Source organism: Elgaria multicarinata, chromosome 1, assembly GCF_023053635.1.
Source record: "Elgaria multicarinata webbii isolate HBS135686 ecotype San Diego chromosome 1, rElgMul1.1.pri, whole genome shotgun sequence".
Classification (NCBI taxonomy): domain Eukaryota; kingdom Metazoa; phylum Chordata; class Lepidosauria; order Squamata; family Anguidae; genus Elgaria; species Elgaria multicarinata.
In genome coordinates this window covers 213,729,032-213,744,618 of record NC_086171.1, presented here as the reverse complement: position 1 = coordinate 213,744,618, position 15,587 = coordinate 213,729,032, and positions in this window count along the sequence as shown.

The window sequence follows — 15,587 nt, the reverse complement described above, 5'->3', positions numbered from 1 at the left end:
CAAAGGGCAGATTTTAACGAGTATCCATTCCTATGCTAGCTTGCTGCCCTTCTGTGCAGCAGAGGACACGGTCTGGTTGCCGGCATTGAAGTAAGTTTTGCTCGCCAGTCCTTGCACATGGAACTGGGTGGGGCTGCTGTGTCCTTTACCCAGGGGCAGCCCTGGAGGGGGGGCAGGAGAGCAAGCATGCCCACCCGTTGACGGACTCCTGTCATTACTTGAAAGAAAGTAGGGTGACCATATTTGGGAAACCAAAAAAGAGGACACCTAGTGTGTGGGGGGGGAAGCAGCTTTCTGACTCCTGCAGAAAGTACGTTATTCCCCCGCCACCTTAAAGAACCCGATTGGAGTGGAGGAGGGGAAAGGATTTCATTCTGCACCACCACCATCCACTCCAATTGGGGCCTTTTCTATCATGTCCACGAGTGACCCACTTTCCCCCTTAAGACCTCAATTGGAGCTCGGGGTGGGGGAATGATGTGCCTCAAGAAAGCATGTCATTCCCTCCTGCCATGCTAATGGCAGCCTTAAAGGGGAAGGTGTGTCATTCCAGGACATTATTGAAAATTATAGAAAATCCCCCCTGACACCATGGAAAGAACAAAAACCAGGACAAATCCGGGGAAATCCTGACAGTTGGTCACCCTAAAAGAATGGCATGTTTCACCTATACAAGAGCATTCCTATATTATCATCTCTGTAGTTCTTCTATGGATCAGGTGCCACTTCAGCCAAGGAAGCCTGCATGTTTTGCAGCTTCTGCCACAGGCCAGTGGGCCGTCCCACCGAGGGGAAACAACGCCTCATCTTGAGCATTGCATCCAGTTCTGGGCACCACACTTCAAGAAGGACGCAGACAAGCTGGAGCGGGTTCAGAGGAGGGCAACCAGGATGAGCAGGGGTCTGGAAACAGAGCCCTATGAAGAGAGACTGAAAGAACTGGGCAGGTTTAGCCAGGAGAAGAGAAGATTGAAGGGAGACAGGATAGCACTCCTCAAATACTTAAAAGGTTGTCAGACAGAGGAGGGCCAGGATCTCTTCTCGATTATCCCAGAGTGCAGGACACGGAATAACGGGCTCAAGTTAAAGGAAGCCAGATTCCAGCTGGACATCAGGAAAAACTTCCTGACTGTTAGAGCAGTACGACAATGGAACCAGTTACCTAGGGAGGTTGTGGGCTCTCCCACACTAGAGGCCTTCAAGAGGAAGCTGGACAACCCTCTGTCAGGGATGCTTTAAGGAGGATTCCTGCATTTAGCAGGGGGTTGGACTCGATGCCTTGTAGGCCCCTTCCAACTCTACTATTCTATGATTTTAAGAAACATCTGACATGCAGGAGAGAGAATTAACTTAATTTATTGTTTATATACAGGGCCCCAAATAGTAAAAAGAAAAAAGAAAGAAAGAAATTCTAACCGCAAATTAATGTTTTTGAAAATTAATTTCCCCTTTTGTGCTCTAGGCCTAAAGAAACCTTTTCCCCATTTATTTCAGAGCTAACATATTTATGATGATGTTTTAATGTGAAATATATCATTATTTTTCTTTCAGAGATCTTAACGTAGGGGTCACATCTTGCCTTACCTAGAAATATACTTTGCCCTTTGTGTACTCCCCCACTCTCAGAATATATATTTTTTCTGATGCCGCCACTGCCTTTACCTCAGGGAGCAAAATGACTTGGTCCGACCCTGTATACGAGCTGGAAATTAATCATCCTGCTTGCCTGGAAATCCAGGTGATGTAGAAGGTGTTTCTTAGAGAATGAATGATTCACAGGCCCGCGAACTTCCGTCGGTCTGGGCAACTTGCTTCAGGATAGAGTGGTCAATTTTAAATGGCCAAAGAGAGAGAGAGAGAGAGAGAGAGAGAGAATACGTCCCTCAAAAAAGAGGACACCAAGTTGCATCAAACTTGCACATGCTAATTTATATGTATAGATTGCAAATTTAGAAGTGATGATTATAATTTAAATGGAAATGCAGTTGATGGGCAACTTCAAAGCCCATCTTTGATGGTTCTTTCTCTTTAAACTGGACAGTCCTTCAATCAGAGGACACCCTCAAATAGAAGACTGCCCCTCTTTAAAAGAAGATGCATGGCCACCCTTCCAAGCTACCCAGTCCTCCATCAGCACCTACAGATCTAGCCTCCATGTAAACTGCCCCCAGTTTTCTTCATCCTGCTTCCATCCCATCTGTCTCCTGAGCACCTTCATCCATCCTCAGCCTGAGGACCTCTGGCTGGCACAATAGCGCACACGGTAGTCCCAGGCTCACCCAGCGAAGAAGTTCACGTCAGGTTCCTTGAATACTCAAGACAAGAGTGCATTTCCCCTCCTCAGACTAATTCAGCAAGATGGCTGAACGCCCCTTCGGGACTTGGGACTTGAGAAATTCTGCATCACGCCCAAACCTATCCATCCTGCCTGGACAGTAGATTTCTCCAAGGCACCTGTGACTCTGATAGTTCCATACTGATCAGCGAAGAGAGATCGTGGTTCGTATCAGCTGTAGGGAGAAAAGAGCCCCTCATCTTCATTGGAAATGACAAATTGTTCATCGAGGCAGTACAAGGCCCAGAACGCACAGCCAATATCTCTGTAGCCTCCTGGTTGACCTTGAGAGAAAGGGCTCCATGAGAAGAAGAAGATGAAATGAATATTCACATCCAATTCTGCAGCTGTCATGTCCAACTGATTGTTGAGGATGTAATGAAGACAAAAAAAGCCACCTCAGTGCAAAAGAGGGAATGGGGAGTCCCTGTTCAGACATCATACCAAACCCTGTTTTTTTGTACTAACCATGATTTAGAACTCAAACCACGGTTTAAGTTTCCAAATGTACTTGGCAAACCATTGTTTGGCACTTTATTATTCCATCTTCTCAGACCTCCTGTCTCTAGACCATGGGTTCTCAACAAGGGGGGAATTTTAAGGTTCCAGGGGGGGAATTGGGACCACTGTTCAGCAAAGTATGATGTCCTGTAGATCAGCAGTCCCCAACCTTTTTGGCACCAGGGACCAGTTTCGTGGAAGACAATTTTTCCATGGCTTAGCTGAAGCTAAGCCAGGATGCTGGGGCGGGCAGGAGGCTTCAGAACAGCGCACCCGGAAGTCGCTGTCCCAGAGCGGCTTCTGGCCGGGCGCGCCAGTCTGAAGCCGCCCCACCCCAGTATCGTTGCTTCACTTCAGCTGGGCAGGCAAGATGGCGCCCCTCGCCCAGGTACGCTGGGGTGGGGGTAGGGGTGGGTGGGTGAAAGCAGCTCACCTGCACGGCCCGGTTCCTAACAGGCCACGAACTGGGACCGGTCCGTGGCCCGGGGGTTGGGGACCCCTGCTGTAGATTATGTCTTCCTACTCATGTTATTAAAAACATGTCCCAGAAAAGTGTCCTGTCGTCTGCAAAAGCCAGGTCTTTGCTCTCTTTTCCCTCCCTCCCTCGCAATCCCAGAAGTTTCAAGCTTCCCATTTAAAGGGGCAACGCAAAGCATGGGAGCTGAGAATGTAAAAGGGGCCATGCTTTGCGTTGCCCCTTTAAATGGGACTAATATAGGAAAAAGTAAACGATTTTCAATATTATATGCATATTATTTGGAATTCACCTTTTGAGTTAGGCTATCTTGGGAAAGGGGGAATTATATTCTGAACAATGGTGAAAGTTGGGAATGGAGCAAAAAAGGTTGAGAACCACTGCTCTAGACTAGGGTGACCATATGAAAAGGAGGACAGGGCTCCTGTATCTTTGTATTGAAGAGGGAATTTCAGCAGGTGTCATTTGTATATATGGAGAATCTGGTGGAATTCCCTGTTCATTACAACAGTTAAAGGTGCAGGAGCTATACTAGAGTGACCAGAGGGCAGGGCACCTGCAGCTTTCACTGTTGTGATGAAGAGGAAATTTCACCAGGTTCTCCATATATACAAATGACACCTGCTGAAATTCCCTCTTCAATACAAAGATACAGGAGCCCTGTCCTCCTTTTCATATGGTCACCCTACTCTAGACGGAGGTGAGCAATGGGTGTTCAAGGATGGTTTAATCAAGTCAGACATCACACTGGATCGTAGGACCAAAGCACCCAGAGAGCGTTGGCTGTTGGGTCACATGGAAATGAAATGATTCCAAAAATATATGATTGCATTTTACATCTCTGGTTCTTCTTGTTTTCTTTGGCTATTGGCACCCATCTTCATACATCACAGTGTCTTGATCAGACCCCCATTTGACAAAAGCCAAATACCTAGATACATGAAATGCAATCACATAAGAACATCAGAAGTGCCCTGCTGGATCAGACCAAAGGTCCATCAAGTCCGGCACTCTGTTCACATAGTGGCCAATCAGCCGTCAATCAGGGACCCACAAAGCAGGACACAGTGCAACAGCACCCTCCCACCCATGTTCCCCAGCAACTGGTGCAAACAGGCTTACTGTCTTGGATACTGGAGATAGCACACAACCATCAGGGCTAGTAGCCATTGATAGCCTTTTTCTCCAGGAAATCAATCAATCAGTCAATCAATGAAGTTTATTGTACTGGCCAAAGGCCCTGACAAATACACCAAAAGGGGAGCATCCATGCATATATACAATAATACAGTAATACAAAGCCTGAAGAAAAAAAGACATATATCACTTAAAATTTACCATACCGACATATCAAGATTCAATCATCTGTGGAAAGGGCTGCCTAATATATTTATATATTTATAGGTTAGCTTTCTTCAGTCAAGGCGTAACTTAACAGCTTAGTATAATCCCTAGGGTGGTTATAGCACCTGATTATATCAAGTGATCCCTTTTGCAGTCTACTCCTACTTCCTTCAGGAGCTTTTGACGAATTTTTTGCGCTGCTATCGCAAAAGTTGTCTCGCTTGGCCGATAATTACCACCTGGTTTTCAAACCCACCCACCCCTTTAATCCATGCCTTGCAGTTTTGATTCTCTGGTCAATTTCAAACTATAACTCGCCCATTCAGGCATTTTGCCAAAACGCAGCTGAAGTTCCTTAATCGTGTTTTGGTGTGATGTCTGAGCTGTGCCAGAATCTGTCATCTACAAAATGTGATCAATTTTTTAAAAAACAAGCGAACAGCCAGGCAGTGTTGGCATGTTCCAGCAGGCCAATAACAGCCAGCTGTCCTTGGTTAGAGTGCCACAAATAAGACAAGCCCAAAGTCTGACCCTGTTGCACTTTAATGCCCCTTTCACTCTGCATACACTTCCTTTGCTTTGCGCTTTTATTTCTGCCTCTAGCTTTCTGATCCAGGGAGCGCTCAGATATCAATTTATTCCATGCAAGAGAGACAGGCGAGAGCAGAAATGCTCCCAAAGAGAGTGTAGCTGCAGGCGTCAGGGCCTGACAGCACGATGCAGCAGCATCTAGGGACACCAGGAGCCACGGGAAATATCATTTCCCTAGGTGCTGCCACAAGCAGTCTTGGGGACCTCCGTGCACTGAAACGGATACATTTCAGTGTGGATCTCACTCCACAGGGGTCTGTGCTGGTTCTGGAATGAATTCAGTGGGAAGTCTTTAGAAATCTCTTGCCTGAACCTCTTCCCCATATATATATATATATATATATATATATATATATATATATATATATTACTATTTTTATTGATTTTCAAGTAAGGACAAATACAATAAACACCCAGAGTAAAAGAAAAAACTCAACAATATAAATGTTCCCATAGCACCACTATAAAAAAGCATGGGTGTTCGTTCCTTCAATAAGCACTTGGTACAGAAAAAGATGCAGGTTAAGTTAGAACCTCTGACCAAAAGGATTCCTGAGTCGTTGGGGGTCTAGGTTCGCCAGGATTCATATTAATAAATGTGAAAAAGTCCAACCAGTTTTCCACAAATGTGTCTGATGTTATTTCTCCTCTTGCTAACCTGCTATGTTGTGTCAACTTATCATTTAAAGCTAGTTTCCAAATCTTATCAAACCAGCGTTGATGGTCAAAAGGTCTGTCGCTTTTCCAGAATTGGGCAATTTCCCACCTGGCTGCAACCAGCAAATGGGTGACCAAGGCTTTGGGAATAATGTTTCTATTAGCATTCCTAAAAATAGAAAGTAGAGCCAGTGCTGGGTCAGTTTCTACTTCAACATGAATAATGTTTGTAATGGTTTGGAAAACCCTTGACCAAAAAGTTTTGACCTGTTGACATTCCCACCAGAGATGAATATAAGTGCCAGGAACGGAGCAACCATGCCAACAGAGCGGGGATATATTACCACTAATATGGTGCAGTCTAACAGGGGTGAGTGTGAGTGATTTTCAGAGTAAGCTCTTTTATTGATTGATTGATTTGATTTGATTTGTACCCCACCTTTTTACAAACACCCCAAGTGGCAAGACGGAGTTATGACTTCACGGATGAGACCATTGCATGGTCTCATTAACAAATTAATAAATTTGTTAATCTTGAAGAAGCCCCGTGACCTCTTCCTGACCTTAGGTTTTTTATGGGGGTGGTAACTCAAGCAGTGGCAGCAGGAGAAGGGTTTGACTTCTCCCTCTTTGAGATTTCTAGAAGTTGGCAGTTGTGTCCTTGGAAGTATCTCAGAGAAACTTTGAGCGTATTTATTTATTTATTATTTATTTATTACAATTTTATACCGCCCAATAGCCGAAGCTCTCTGGGCAGTTCACAAAAATTAAAACCACAGTAAAACACCCAACAGGTTAAAAAACAATTACGAAATACAGTATAAAAAGCGCAACCAGGATAAAACCACACAGCAAAGTTGATATAAGATTAAAATACAGAGTTAAAATAGTAAAATTTAAATTTAAGTTAAAATTAAGTGTTAAAATACTGAGTAAATAAAAAGGTCTTCAGCTGGCGACGAAAGGAGTACAGTGTAGGCGCCAGGCAGACCTCTCTGGGGAGCTCATTCCACAACCGGGGTGCCACAGCGGAGAAAGCCCTCCTCCTAGTAGCCACCTGCCTCACTTCCTTTGGCAGGGGCTCACGGAGAAGGGCCCCTGTAGATGATCTTAAGGTCCGGGCAGGTACATATGGGAGGAGGCGTTCCTTCAGATAACCAGGCCCCAAACCATTTAGGGCTTTAAATGTCAATACCAGCACTTTGAATTGGGCCCGGACCTGGACTGGCAGCCAATGAAGTTGTAAAAGGACTGGCGCAATGTGGTCTCGTCGGCCAGTCCCTGTTAATAACCTTGCTGCCCTGTTTTGCACCAGTTGAAGTTTCCGGACCGTTTTCAAAGGCAGCCCCACGTATAACGCATTGCAGTAATCCAAACGAGAGGTTATCAGAGCATGGATAACTGTAGCTAAGCTATCTCTGTCCAGATAAGGGCGCAGCTGGTATATCAGCCTGAGCTGATAAAAGGTGCTCTTTGCCACTGAGTTCACCTGTGCCTCAAGTGACAGTTCTGGATCCAAGAGCACCCCCAAACTACGGACCCGATCCTTTAGGGGGAGTGCAACCCCATCCAGGACAGGGAAAACATCACCTTGCCGGACAGAAGAACCACCCGCTAACAGTACCTCCGTCTTGTCTGGATTGAGTTTCAGTTTATTAGCCCTCATCCAGTCCATTACCGTGCCCAGGCACTGGTTCAGAACAGCCACTGCCTCACCTGGGTTTGATGAAAAGGAAAGGTAGAGCTGGGTATCATCCGCATATTGATGACACCTCAGTCCACATCTCCGGATAACCTCCCCCAGCGGCTTCATGTATATGTTAAACAGCATAGGGGATAAGATAGAGCCCTGTGGAACCCCTTGGCTTAGGAGCCACGGCACAGAGCAATAATCCCCCAGCACCACCTTCTGGAATCGGCCATCCAAGTAGGAGCGGAACCACTGCAACGCGGTACCTCCAACTCCCAGCTCAGACAACCTATCCAGAAGGATACCATGGTCGATGGTATCGAAGGCTGCTGAGAAGTCTAGGAGAACCAACAGGGTCGCACTCCCCCTGTCTCTCTCCCGGCAGAGGTCATCCCACAGGGCGACCAAGGCAGTTTCCGTTCCAAAACCAGGCCTGAAACCCGATTGAAATGGATCTAGATAATCCATTAATTTTACAAGCATCACTTGGCCATAGGAGCATAGAAAGTTGCCTTAGACTGAGGCAGACCAGTGGTCTGTCTAGCTCTGTAAACTCTGAAATGGTACCTGTGGGCACCACAGGTACCTGGTGTGCTGCAAAACCAAGTGCTGCTCTCCGGCACCATCTTTATTTGGGTTCAAAAGAGTGGTTTGGTATTTTGTAGCCCAGTCCCCCACCTCTGCCTTGGACTTAGGTTCTTGGGCCTAATCTACACCAAGCAGGATATAGTGGTATGAAAGCAGTATATGGTATGTGTCAATGGGCCCCAACAGTTGTCAGTGCACTTCAGTACCACTATAAAGCAGTAGTGTTGTTGGCCCTCAAATTGAGTTTGAAAGGTTTGCTACTCCTGGCACATTATTAATCCAATCAAACACAGAGAGGCTGGAGAAAGTCAATTTAATTTCATTGTATCCAATACTGCAGCGAAATGCAAAGCAGAGGCACACCGAACAAAGGAAGTCTACGTGCATATATAGGCTCTGATTACACAGAGGGAGTTAGTTTCCTTCTAGCTCTTTGATTGGCTTGTGCTGGGCTAGCAAGCTAGGTTACAATCAATCAGAAGTTAAGGCGCACGCTTTCAGATGAGATCATAGGTTACATTCGACTCCTCATTGGTTGAAAGTTTTTCCTTTGTCTAAGATCAGCCTTCCTCAACCTGGGGCGCTCCAGATGTGTTGGACTGCATCTCCCAGAATGCCCCAGCCAGGCTGGGGCATTCTGGGAGTTGTAGTCCAACACATCTAGAGCGCCCCAGGTTGAGGAAGTCTGGTCTAAGATGCACGTGGAATCTGGCATTAAGGAATGTTGGGGAGGGCGGTTCTTAACCTTTCACTTGGAGCATAGACTTATTCCACAGAATGAAATTCCCTTTTATACACATCAGTGTGGCTCCTGCCTTTTATATACCACTTTCATAGTGCAATATCCTGCTTGGTGTAGGTTAGGCCTTGGTCTCACCCGTTTGTCTCCTAGGAAACTAGTGATTTGTGACTGGCCCACCATGGCAACCGTTTTATGATGGGCAAGCACCCCTTCCCCATGGCAGCCATTTTGTGAGAACACCTTTGACACTCTTGAACTTCCAAATGTGCCCACCAAACCAAAATGGTTGGTGACCCCTGATCTTGCTAGAGGTATACACAATTATGCATGGTGTGGAGGATGTGGGTAAGGAGACATTTTTCTCCTGCACCCATAATAATAGAATCCAATGGGGTCATCATCCCATGAAGCGGATTGGTGGGCGATTCAAGACAGTTAAAAGTAAGGACTTTTTCATGAAGCAGATAGTTGAACTATGGAATTCATTACCACAAGATATGGTGATGGCCACCAATTCTGGATGGCTTGAAAAGGGGGTTGGATAAATTCCAGCAGGAGAAGGCTATCAATGGCTACTAGCCCTGATGGCTATGTGTTTCCTCCAGTATCCGAGGCAGTAAGCCTTTGCGCACCAGTTGCTGGGGAACATGGGTGAGAGGGTGTTGTACCATGTCTTGCTTTGTTGGTCCCTGCCCAACAGCTGTTTGACCACCGTGTGAACAGAGGGGTGGAGTAGATGGACCCTCGGTCTGATCCAGCAGGGCTCTTCTTATGTTCTTAGCTCAATGTTTTCTTCTCTGGGTAGCATCAACTCCCCACCGTCAACAGGAAAGAGGCTTACCCACCCACCTTCCTTTAATTGGATGGCATGAGGGGGGGGAACCTCCTGCATGTGGTCACTCTAGCATGGAGCAATGACCCTTTGCCATAGCTCCTAGCCCAGTAGATGATCACACAGCTTTTACAAGTGTTTCATTTCGGATACTGCTCTGAGGGATTTTTTTGCCGAGAAGCTGGGATAAATACCAAGTTGTACAGAAGAGTCTCCCACAATGTTCTAGCCCTAGAGGTTCTGGTTTGTGTGTCCCCCCCCCCCGGTTTCTTTCAACAATGAGAACAACAAAATCAAGGCGTGCTCCTTGAGAGGATGGTGGTGTGATGTCTCCTTGTGCACAGAAACACATCGCAGCATGGCTGTTCCAGCAGCTATTAATGCTGCCGCATATGGAGCCTCCTTAAAACTTTGCTCCTCTTGGCTGAACGCCTCGTGAAGTTGGCAGCCTCTCCCCGGCATTCACAGCTACCCTTCTGATGAGACACATAAGAGAAAGAGAGAGAGAAAAATATTTAGAAAAATGACGGCAAAGGGTAGGGGGAGGACCCAGAAGTCGGAAGAAGCCAAGCGCAGTGTTGCAAGCAATTTCTGAGTACAGACGGATGAAGCAACTCTGCCTTTGTTTGACTGTGAATGTCCACAAAATGTACTTGGCAGGCACACACACAAAAAGAGAATGGAATCCTGTTAAAGGCCTCCTGGGTAGCTTGAAAGCAGCACTCTGTGGCTGAGCAGCCCGTGTAAAATTTGCAGGGAGCGGCGAGAAGGAACAGAAGATGGAAACACATGAGAGAGGAGAAAGGGGGACGTTCCTGGACCTGTTCTGATGATTCCCAACAGGCCAAAGTTTAGGAGAGTGAATAAACTGTGGCTATGGGGTGGCTCTGTCCTGCAGGACCGACAGCTTTGAATGCGTACACTCTGCATTTTCATTACAGTAAAATAAAAAGAAAAATGTGGCAACCTTTATTGTTCATAGCCAAAAGCCACCACAATCTAAACATAAAAGAAACTGAACACACCACCCCAAAAATACAACATAAGTAGAGATATGGGATGATGATTCCATCAATATCAGTGCCACCCAGGTTCATAGCAAATAAAATAAATCCTCTCTAGCCTTTACAAGAGCTAAAGCAAAGTATTTAGAACTCAGCATACCTCTAAAACATAAGCCACCCAGTAAGATGGCCAAAAATACACAAGGGACCTTTAAATCTTTTATACAATTTTCACTTCTGCCAAAGCAAATGTAGCTGCCACCCTCAGGTTGTAATCTTACACACGGGGGCTGTCTATACTCCCTGTATACCCTGTGGTGGCTGCGCAATGGCGCTACATCACTTATACAATGCAGCTGCCCACTCGCAGGCATCACAGGCTTTCCCCCCAAAACTGAGTGCTTTAAAAGTTGCTGATTTGTGACATTTGCCCCCTTTACTGCAAGGTCACCACTGGGCATGTTTATCCTGGAGAAGAGAAGAGTGAGGGGAGACATGATAGCACTCTTCAAATACTTAAAAGGTTGTCACACAGAGGAGGGCCAGGATCTCTTCTCGATCGTCCCAGAGTGCAGGACACGGAATAACGGGCTCAAGTTAAAGGAAGCCAGATTCCAGCTGGACATCAGGAAAAACTTCCTGACTGTTAGAGCAGTATGACAATGGAATCAGTTGCCTAGGGAGGTTGTGGGCTCTCCCACACTAGAGGCCTTCAAGAGGCAGCTGGACAAACATCTGTCAGGGGTGCTTTAGGGTGGATTCCTGCATTGAGCAGGGGGTTGGACTCGATGGCCTTGTAGGCCCCTTCCAACTCTACTGTTCTATGATTCTACTGTCTTTCTGCCCTCTGTCACTGGTGACCTCACTTCGGATTCAAGTTGGAGGTGTTCCTCAGGGCAGATCAAGGCCTAGGGTAGGTAACAGTAAGCTTGGAAGGCAGGACAGAGGGCAAGGGACAGACTCAATGAGCCAAATGACTGCCTGCGTTGAGGCTTTTTCGGCTGGAAAGCCCACGCTCCCTCCTGCAATCAAGTTTTAGTGTTCCCAATAGGGATGTGCTCCGCTTCTCTTCGGTTCAGAGAAGCAGGAGCGAGGCGGCCCAATTCGCCTCTGGAAAAGGCGGAGGCGAAGAGAGTCAGGGGGGCTGCGGATCGAGGCGAAGAGGATCGCCTCAATCTGGAGCTTCGCCTGCAGGTAAGTGGGGGGGAGGGGGACTAATCTGGCGCTCCCGGCGCCACCATCCATGCGGCGGCGGCGGCGCCAGGTAAGGGAGCAGGGAGGAGGGACGCTTACCTTCCTCCGTCGCGGGCTTCAATTGAGGCACCAGTTGAAGCCGGAAGTGAAGGCCGAGGGCTCTTCCGGCTTCAACCGGGGCCTCAATTGAAGCCCGCGATGGAGGGAGGTAAGGGGGCAGGGTGGGTGGGTGGCTTATCTTATGCCGCTGCCGCCGCCGCCGCCGTCCATATAGTGACGGCAGCAAAGCCGGATCTCGCTCCACAGAGCGGAGCGGGAGACGGGCGGAGCAGCACGAAGAGGATCGGGCCCAATCCGGATTTTCCGGATCGGGCCACGAAGCGGGGGTCCGTGCACACCTCTAGTTCCCACCCCACAGCTGCGATGCTGAAGGGTTTCGAGAGAATGAGCAGCAAAGCAACGTCGTCAAGACAGGCTGACGGTTACCTGGGTGTAAATCCCACAGAATTTCTGTAAACCGCCCAGAGAGCCCTGGCTATGGGAGCGGTATATACGTATAATAAATAAATAAATAAATTTAAGTCAACAGGGCTTCTGAAGAGATACAAAGGAATCTACTGTTCGGCAGCCTTCAGCCCTACATTTCTGTCTTTTCCAGAAATTCGGTGTTGACATGGGCAGTGATGGAGCAGGAAGGTGGACTTATCGCAGCTGAGAACAAATTCATCACATACCTTTGCACTAGCCACCACTTTATAACATTGTTAATATTTTAATTGCCCTTTTTATTAGGACTAACAAGCTTTTAAATATCATTTAATTATTTGTGGCATGCTGCTTAAATAGAGTGTTATAACACCATATGGCTATGGGGAAAAATCTTTATGGTGACTTTCATTTTAGTACCATGGTTCTTTTTTTCTTCTTCTTTAAACATTTCCCTATCTGTGCTTCCAGTCTGAAATAAATAGTAAACTCTTTGCTTTTAACACTTTGTGGGTTGTAATAGGGACAATCATGCTTAAATGAAGAAGCCAGAGAGAGAGAGAGAGAGAGAGAGAGAGAGAGAGAGAGAGATCACGTGTCTTTCCTCCCCCACTTTTTTCAAATGATTGTTCTGGTGAATTGGACCTTCACTTACCCCCATAACAGATATGTCCCATTTATTAATGTGGATGGAACATCACAGGATGAACATACAGAAAAAGTAGGGTGACCCTATGGAAAGGAGGAACTGTATCTTTAACAGTTGTGTAGAAAAGGGAATTTCAGCAGAGGTCATTTGTATGCATGCAGCACCTGGTGAAATTCCCTCTTCATCACAATGGTTATAGCTGCAGGAGCTATACAAGAGTGACCAAATACAAAAAAAGGTCAGAGTTCCTGCAGCTTTAACTATTGTGATGAAGAGGGAATTTCACCTGGAGCTGCATGCATACATAAATGACAGCTGCTGAAATTCCCTTTTCTGCACAACTGTTAAAGATACAGAATCCCTGTCCTCCTTTCCATATGGTCACCCTAGAAAAAGTGCAATGTACCCGATATCGTTGGAAGTCCATTGTAATTCTGCTTGTAGCTTTCAGTGGAAGAGTAATAATTTATTAGCGCAAGGAGCCTGTAAGCAGCCTACGATGTTGGCAAGAAATGTATGCCTTGGGTGATTATATCGAGGACAACTGAATAGGTAATAGATAACATCCCATGACCCACGAATACAATATTAGCAAAGCTCCCTTCCAGATAGGCAGTGAAGCTACACCTTGCCAGGGTGAATTATCCTGCCTTGAATTGCTCGGCAAGAAGTTTGATTTCTCCCCTACCGTGATTCTACATTTTTTTTATTGTGGATGCTGTTGGCTTTAGGAAACATAGAGTATTGCATTTAGTGTTACGGGAGTCAGGGTTGTTGTGAGAATAAATGTGTAAAGGCATAGAAAGTACAGTGATGGCGGCATGAGGCTGGTGTTGTAATCAGAGGGCATCTCTTGGTATGGCGGAGGCAGGAGGCAATGTAGGGCTGAATATGGACAGTGGCTAGGAGCACACGGTGCTGGGCTAGTTACTTCATTCGTCTTTCTCCTGGCTACCAACCGGTCTCCAGGCATGGCCCCTGAACTTAGGTACCCATGCATCTTGGGTCTACCCAATGCCTCCACCACCATCAAGTGATACCTTAGAGCAGCCTTCCTCAACCTGGGGCGCTCCAGATGTGTTGGACTACAACTCCCAGAATGCCCCAGCCAGCTGGCTGAGGCATTCTGGGAGTTGCAGTCCAACACATCTGGAGCGCTCCAGGTTGAGGAAGGCTGCCTTAGAGTAAAGGAAGTGTTATCCCACCCCCCATGTCTGCTGGTTACTATGCAGCAATGGCAGTCACGTTTCCAAATGTAGGGGGTCTTTCCACTCAAGGCTGTTTTCCAACTAGTAGTTTTCCCCATCCCGTGCATTCTGATGTGGTACAGTCACATGGAGGGCTGTTCTACATGCCTTCCTGAATGTCTGAGTCCACTTCATGTGCAGTAAGAAATCTCTCACATAGGCTGTCCATATGGAAAGAAGGACCAGGCTCCTGTATTTTTAGCAGTTGTACTGAAAGGGGAATTTCAGCAGGTGTCATTTGTATGCATGCATCACCTGGTAAAACATGACCCTGAAAGAACTGGGCATGTTTAGCTTGGAGAAGAGAAGATTGAGGGGAGACATGAGAGCACTCTTCAAATACTTGAAAGGTTGTCACACAGATGAGGGCCGGGATCTCTTCTCGATCCTCCCAGAGAGCAGGACATGGAATAACGGGATCAAGTTATAGGAAGCCAGATTCCAGCTGGACATCAGGAAAAATTTCCTGACTGTTAGAGCAGTATGACAATGGAGCCAATTCCCTAGGGAGGTTGTGGGCTCTCCCACACTAGAGGCCTTCAAGAGGCAGCGGGACAACCATCTGTCAGGGATGCTTTGAGGTGGATTCCTGCATTGAGCAGGGGGCTGGACTCGATGGCCTTGTAGGTCTCTTCCAACTCTTCTATGATTCTATGAAAATTCCCTCTTCAGTACAACAGCTAAAGCTGCAGGAGCTATACTAGAGGGACCAGATACAAAAGAGGGCAGAGCTCCAGCAGCTTTAACTACTGTGATGAAGAGGGAATTTCACCAGGTGCTACATTTATTTATTTATTTATTACATTTCTATACTGTCCAATAGCTGGAGCTGTCTGGGCGGTTCACAAAAATTAAAACCAAAGTGTAAAACAGCAGTATAAAACCATCATATAAAATACAATATAAAAGCTCAACCAGATAAAAACAGCAGCAATGCAAAACAAATTTAAAACACCGAGTTAAAATTTATTTATAGATTGTTAAAATGTTGGGAGAATAAAAAGGTCTTCACCTGGCGTCTAAAAGCATACAATGTAGGTGCCAAGCGAACCTCCTTAGGGAGCTCATTCCACAGCCGGGGTGCCACAGCAGAGAAGGCCCTTCTCCTCGTAGCCACCTGCCTCACTTCCTTTGAACGAATGTCATCTGCTGAAAGTCCCTTTTCTATACAACTGTTGAAGATAGAGGAGCCCTGTCCTCCTTTCCATAGGGTCACCCTACTCACAGGCGGCAGCTGTTCAAAGGAAGTTCA